The following is a 7,516-nucleotide window of genomic DNA, read 5'->3' as shown; positions in this document are numbered from 1 at the left end:
GCCGACCTCTCGCTTCACTTAGTATCAGCACTGGACAAGGTCTGGCCTTACAACTTCAAGTAAACCGTAAGACTGCAGTTCCATTTATGCATAAATAAATAGTGCATGCTTCACTAAAAAGGCCATTCACTGCACACACCCAAGTTTATCTGCTACAAAGTTTGAAGTGCACCACCGGTCTGGAAAGCCAATAAAAATGGGACCTTAAGGCTGCCTGACCTTGTGCTGGTGACTCTGGGTTAGATGTGCTCCGTCACAGATACCTGTTCTTCACGCTCTGCAAACTGCACCTGAAATCCCAAAATCAAGACAGGCTTGGTGGTCACCAACATTACCAGGGTTTTCCTGCAGGCCAAATCGAGTCACACTCACGCCTGCAAACCCTTGGTCACCAGTTTTATTAAGCTGGTTTGACTCAGAGCAGAGTCCAGGTGATCAGACTTTGTTTCAACAAAGTGGAATCTGTGCACCAGCAAGTGGAATTGATGCATGGAGATGAGCAGAACTGGAAAACCATAGACCTTCCTTACACCATCCTTTCCTACGTGCACCTAAACATGACTTTAAATAACATGCCTGTCAATACCGTCAGCTATGTCACCAGAGAACACTCTCAGTGTTCTCAAAATATTTTGTCATATTTTGTGCTCATAAAGAAGGAAAAGAATTGAGAACACGAGGCAGGCAGCTAATGCAGTGTCTTCTGGTAGATTCGTTTAGAGAGAGAAGGTTTGTATGAGGGGGTCTCAGATCACAGCTCTGCTATCCTGCCGTGTGCTGATGACCCCCTAGGCTAGGGGGACAGAACCCTGCCATTACCACCTCCACATGCTCTCCCACCTTAGGACAATGTGGTGGATCAGTCTTGGACTCCTAGATCCTAACCCCAAGTGTCTGCATGTGTGTGCCCCCGCAGACATTGAAACAGCCGCTTTTTCTCAGCTGAGTCAGCTGCTATGACTGACGAGGGCAGGATAAATCCCACTGTATTTTGATACACTTAGGAAGAGATGTCCACCTCATCTCTTGTGGCAGAAGGTGAGCGGGGACATCAACACCATCTGCACGGGCTTGCCAGTATAAATATTAACAAAATGTCATGCATGATGCAGATCATTCCTGGGTACAGAATATCCATGTACAAACAAGGACAACCCACCCTTTACTAAGAAACCTTTGCCACAAATGGCTGTAGGAGAAGCTGGCAAAAAGGACGGTGGGAAGCAGATAGAGCAGGTGATGCTCCCACAGCTCCATGGGACAGGCAGCGTCACTCAGGTGCAAAGACAGACCTTTGTCACGAAGGAGCCTGGGAGTGGAGGGGCCTCCCAAGGCAACACTTCTGCTGGAATAAAGGTAAATGGGTGTAGGTTCATCATCTCTGCCTGCACACCCAAAGCTTTGCAGCGATAAAGACACCACTCCCCATGAGTACCAGCAGCAGAGCAGCTCCACTAGCAGCCTAGCATGGATCAAGGGGTTTCTCGTAAACCTGCAGCATCTCTGCTGAGGTGATTGCTGAGCTGCAGGTCAGATGGCAAAGTGCAAGGGGAGAGGGACCATCCCAAATTTTGTCTGCACAAGTTCTCAGCCTTCAGAACAGGAAACCATTTGCTAACAGGATCTTCACAGCCATGACTGCAGTGTCTCAGGCAGAATATTTCAGCGGTGAAAGCTTCCCAGGAGGCATTTCCTCAAGATCAACACAGATCCAAGAGCCACTGGTATAGGGTTTTCTTTTGATTCTTTTGTATTACACAGGAATTCCTCTCTGCTGCAATAAGTTATATTCCCAGTTACATTAACATCAGATTTTCTCCCTTAGTTCTGCTCTCTGATGGGGATGTTCATCTGTGAGAACAGGGAATAAAGGAAAACTTGGGACCAGAGTCCCTCACAGATCTCAGGGGCAGCACAAAGGACTGCTGGATCTTCCAATTGCCCAAATGACAAGTTAAACAGCCAAACAGAAAATTTCCCACCTCAACTGTGCTGACAGCAGTTTTTAAAAGACAAAGAAGGTGTGTAGGACAGTGTGCAATTTCCTTGGGACATTTTAGGAAACCATCTCCTCAACCCACTCACAGCACTGTCAATTTAACAGTGCAATTGTAGTGGTGTTGAAACTGTCATGGCCTACACACAAAAGTAAAGAACTGAGGCCCAACACTCTTGGGTGTTAACGGGCAGCTTGAAAATAGCTGGAAGATACACACACACACCCCTCAGAAACAGGTTTTCAGAATGCTTCTGCTCCTGTCTCAAGGTTGCTGGGTTCATACACGATGGTACTCCCCTTCTTGACTAAGGTCACACAGCTCTATCCTGCTGCAAGGACAGTGGATGAGACACAGGAATCCTTTATTGCAGGACAAAGAAACACAGCCCACAGAGGAGAAAGAATCGGCGATACCCAACCTACAATTTTGACACAGCACTGCCTGAAATAGACTTTTTGCTCATGCCAAAAGTCAAACTTCACCGCTACAAAGTTGATGTAAGCGTGTGGGTGTGAAAATTTCAGCATAGTCTATACAGAGAAAAGCTGGGTTTTCTATTTTCTCCATCCGGTTTCAACTGATCTTTCTATTGCTAATATGCAGGTAACACCCTGTGTAACTCATCCAATAGCTTCACACTACAGTGGAAAAACAAACAAAACAAACACCATGGAAGAGGAACAGACAACATCTACCCAGGTCAATCAAAACTGAAGTGCATAAATACACACAGAGATCTTTTAACAAAAAGCCAAAACAAACAGAAAGTTCAGAGATCAGGTGTGTGTCTCTCTCCCTGCCATTCTGACCACACATAGACCGCATCTTAGAAGTATCCAGAAACTCTTAACTCCTCCATTTTGCAAAAGACATAGTTCTGACTGAGTACAAATGTCAGATGCTTGGATGAGGCTAGGCAGTCAGTCATTCCACCTCCCGGCAAATCTGCTTCCCCAGGCACTCCTGGTTTATCCATCCAGTCACATTTTCAGCAAGTCCCTCTTCCCTCCATAGGTCACAGTCACCTTCATTAGCTGCTGGGCTATAATATTCTCCTCCAAAAGGAAACAGCTGGATTTTTAAATGGCACTTGCTGGCATGAAAGGACATACTGCACACAAACAGTGGCAGGGAATTGAGGGTGACAGGAGGGATTAGAAAGATCCTGTGCTGCGGAACCACCCCTGTGAGCCCAAACAAGCTTACAATAAAATGAGAAATTAAGGCATGAATCTGATGCTGTTACTCATCTGGAGTCGGGACTTGCTTTACGTATGAACCAGTGGCATCCCCAAAATAAGATACTCTCTCTTCTGAGCTCTGCTTTCCCCCCACATTTGCCAGTCAGTCTCTAGACACTGGTCAGTGACACCCACACATGCCTCCCACCAGACCAGCTCTCGATTAGCTCAGACATGGCCGCTGCAGGAGCACAGGTACCAGTGAAAGCCTTGCCAGGGCCACAGAACACACGCCCTGCTCTGAACCAGTGCCATCACACAGGGGTTTTCTACCTGGACTCCACAGACTAGCAATGGTTGCTAGAAACAGCTACTGCCAACAGTTTTCTCTGCAAAGTTCTCCTCTGCCACCAGAATTCGAGGTATCTGGAAACTGAAGAAGCTGACCGCCAGTCCTCTGGTGCTGGAAGGCACTGACAATTCAAACTATCACCTTTCAGAAGAGTTACTGAACCAATGCGGCCACCCTGAATTACTACAAACGAAACACTTTCACCATTTCCCACCCTCCCATTTCTTTAAAACCAGCATCTTGAGTTAATTTCTACTTCCATCAATTAACAGTAGCAGAATTCCAACTACTGAGTCATAGGCAGAGCTTGCAAAACCATTTCTTACACCACACAGGCTACTATTCTTTGTTTCCGTTCCAATAAAAAGCTGTAACAGTGTTGACAAGGAAGACAAATTACAGAGGCAATGATCCACAAAATCCTCTCCTTCGTAAGGATCGCAGTTATATCTTTAAGAGAGAGTTATAAAACAACACAATAAAAAGTTACAAGGACGTTAGAATAATGTCACGTAAGTCGCAAATACCTATTTCAGCTCTTATCTGATGCTACAGCAGGCAAACAAAAGTCAAACTCAAGTCCTGGCCTCTGGAAAGGTGGTTTTATCAGAGAAATGTGTCTTCGCTTTCCCCCCAGTGAAGTATAACCACAGACTCTGAAAACAAGCATTTCCTCCAGCAACTCCTAGCTGACCCCACAGATACTCATCCTGCAGGTGAAACAAACTCTTGGGGGTTGAGGGAAGTTTTAAATGAGAATTTTTAGAAAAATTCTGGTCCTGATCGGGAGGAATTGATCAGAAAATATGTGTTTTCCCATCCATAAACTAAGTTTAGCCAGTCTCGGGAATGGTGGATAACAGGCAGATCACAACACGCGGGATTTGTGAGAGACTGACTGAGGAGAAAAGGACTGTGCGTATCCTTAATTCTCTCTGAAACAACAGTGCTTGAAGTCTCCAGTCGGAGCTATGCAGGACCCCTCTGCTGTTTGTATAAAACAACAGCACCATCCAGCGGGTAAATGGTACTCGCTTTTCCTCTCCCACCACCTCACATATACCTACAATTATCTACAGAATATGCAGTAAATAAACTTTCTTCTAATTGTGAGCACTTTAGAGCTGTCATTACGTTAGCCTTATGTAAGAACGTGTGAGCCATTTTAGGAGAGCGGTAAAAAATCAGCTCCAAAAAAGAACCACATTTTCCACGGCCAGGCAGCTCTGCCAGCAGCAAATTACGCAGCACTGTCTGCTCCAAGCGTTACCTTCCCTTCCACCAGGGCTGCCATCTCTTAAGCACTGCAGAGGAGGGAAAATGGGCACCAGCGAAGGTAAGGACTGATCATACCTCACCTGCAAGCTGAGCCACTGGGAACAACTTCGCAGCCAGACGCGCCGCAGTGAGGCCACATGTGACCACAGGAGAAGGCACGCAGCCTCCCCCGCCGCGCGGCCCGGTTCACACTGCCAATTTTGGAGATGTGTTGAGACTGCTTGTGATTCCCCAGGACACTGGTGGTTGGCTCTTTCATCTCTTTCTACAGCAGCATTCCTAATAATTTGGCTTAACACTGGAAAATTGCTCCAATCCCAACTGTAGGTTTGACACTATCACGGAAAACAAAATCAATTATCCCCTTTCTCTGAGACATATGCAGATGAAACAACCTATGTAATACCTCCTCTTTGATAGTTTATTGTTTCCAAAGCAATTTAGCAGTTAACCAATGTGAGCAGTACACAGCATTCCCATGACTCACTACACACACGTATCTCAACAACTGCATTCCTGACCTACTTTGGGAATTAAGAAAGCATTTCAGACAAGAGATTTTCCCCTTTGGAAAAAGGAGTGTCCCACAGCTATTCTGGAGCTGTTGGCTGGGATCCAGCAATTGGATCTGTTTGATGTGCAATACATCTATTCAAAGTTAAAAAAAAATCACAAGGACTTCCATGTTTTACTCTGTTCCCATCCAAGCAGAAAGACAGGTTCAAATCCCTGGTACTAGCACTCCATCCCCACCTCCTGAGCTTATCTTTATGAATTCCTATCATCTAGTGCTGCTTCCGTAACTCAGTCTGAACACTCAGTACTCACAGATCAGAATCTCTGCTGCTTTACTTGATGTTTAGAGAGGACTCACAAGAAAGATCACATTCCTGGAACATGTCAAATCCCTATAAAAACTCACCTTTGTGAGAAAAGCTTTAGTCATATTATGGAGAAAGAAGACTAGAACAAAGTACAATTCACTTGCCACAAACAGAAGACAACAGACACCACTGCACATTTCCCACCACCTCTGAGATTATGTTGATCAGACAACTTCCAGAGCAATGCAGGTAGAAAAGGCTACAATATCAAGGGGTTTACAGAGAAATGTCTCTTTGGCCCCTTTTTATAAAGTCCTTCTATCAAAATGTGATTCACCAACAGAAGTGTGGGTGGTAATGAAGGTGAAGCTGCCTTCTTAAAGCAGGAGATGCTTATGCCACACATTCACTGCTTGTTTACTACACAAATTCCCTATAGCCACCAGTTACTGCAAGTTGCAGGACTAGTTATTGCACTCCCCACAGGAAATCATATTCTCTAAAATGGATTGTTATCTACAACACTATTTTTTAACCTTGATCCCACTATTCTTATGGGAATAAACCCAGTCTACTATAAATTCAGAGGCTGTGTATTTAATTCCCTGCCAAATGCATGTAGCCTGGATACAGTGATCAAGAGACACGAGGGACTGGGGTGGGGGAAGCAGGAAGGAGTGGGCTTTTTTAAGTCTTATGATAACTCCAAAGCTGGTCTGGAAACTCCTACTTGTTCTCCTCCAGCAGAGATTAATGAAGACTTTTGCCTTTGATTCATTATGAGGAATGCCCTGTGGAATTTACTGAAAATATTTGACATAGTTTGCAAAAACCCCTGTAGCTCCCCTGAAGAGCGCTGAAGGCAACGTAAGATGGAAAATAACCTTGTAGGTGTTTATGGTGGGTATGGGGCCACACTCTTTCCTATCTATAACTATTCCCATTTCCTTCAAAGGAAAGGGCAGCGGAAACCCATCAGATACACTCGACAAGTTCACTGGCACAACTCCTCACACTATTGGCACAGCCATCCACTTTGTCTACACTGTTCATGCACTGTGCTGAGCCCAATTTACGTAACTTACTCCAGCTCTAGAGTGTAAAGCAGATGCTATCACATCATGAAGTGCAAGGTGTACCAAATCCAGAGGCAATCTATGCAAAAAACCTAATTTAAATGATCCATAAAAGGTCTCCAAAAGTCCTTAGCAAAGCTACCTACAGAGCCAGGGGCGGGGAGGGATTCACTTTCTCCTTCTCCTGCCTTCACCTGCCCCACCTACTAAATCCTTAACTAAGTAATTCCAGATTTTTTTAAACCTGGATCTCATTTAGTGGTCAAAGACTGCCTGAGCTTGAACTGGAAAAGAGAACTGCACCCAAGACCACTGAGGATGCAGAATAAAACACTCTCATTCTCTGATCTACCCAAGATTACATCAAGAGAACACAACCCACTCCTTATCTGCAGGACAGAATCACAACACCAGATTACACAAAAGCATTCTTAGTGGGATGTCGGGAATACACATAAATAAGAGTAACAGAAAAAACACGGCTACAAAATATCTTGGCAAAGGTCTAGGATGAACTGTTCTTGCCAAACATGCCAATGAGGGCAGCAGCACACACTTCACACTGCTCTGGGCACTTTTATAGCGACAGAAGATTCATTTCCCAAGGTGCCAGCACAGGCAGATCCTCAGATCACCGCCGAACGTGGATTTACTAAAGAACGGCTTAAACCATGGTCACCTCATTTCACTGCACTCCCACTCCAAACCCACTGAAACTAACGTCCTGACAACTTCAGTGGACTTCGGGTCAGGCTAAACACCCGGTGAAAACTGTCAGAGCACAGGCGGGCTCACGGGGATGCCT

Source organism: Athene noctua, chromosome 18, assembly GCF_965140245.1.
Source record: "Athene noctua chromosome 18, bAthNoc1.hap1.1, whole genome shotgun sequence".
Lineage (NCBI taxonomy): Eukaryota > Metazoa > Chordata > Aves > Strigiformes > Strigidae > Athene > Athene noctua.
The sequence above is the reverse complement of the archived record's forward strand: the minus strand, read 5'-3'. Positions refer to the sequence as shown.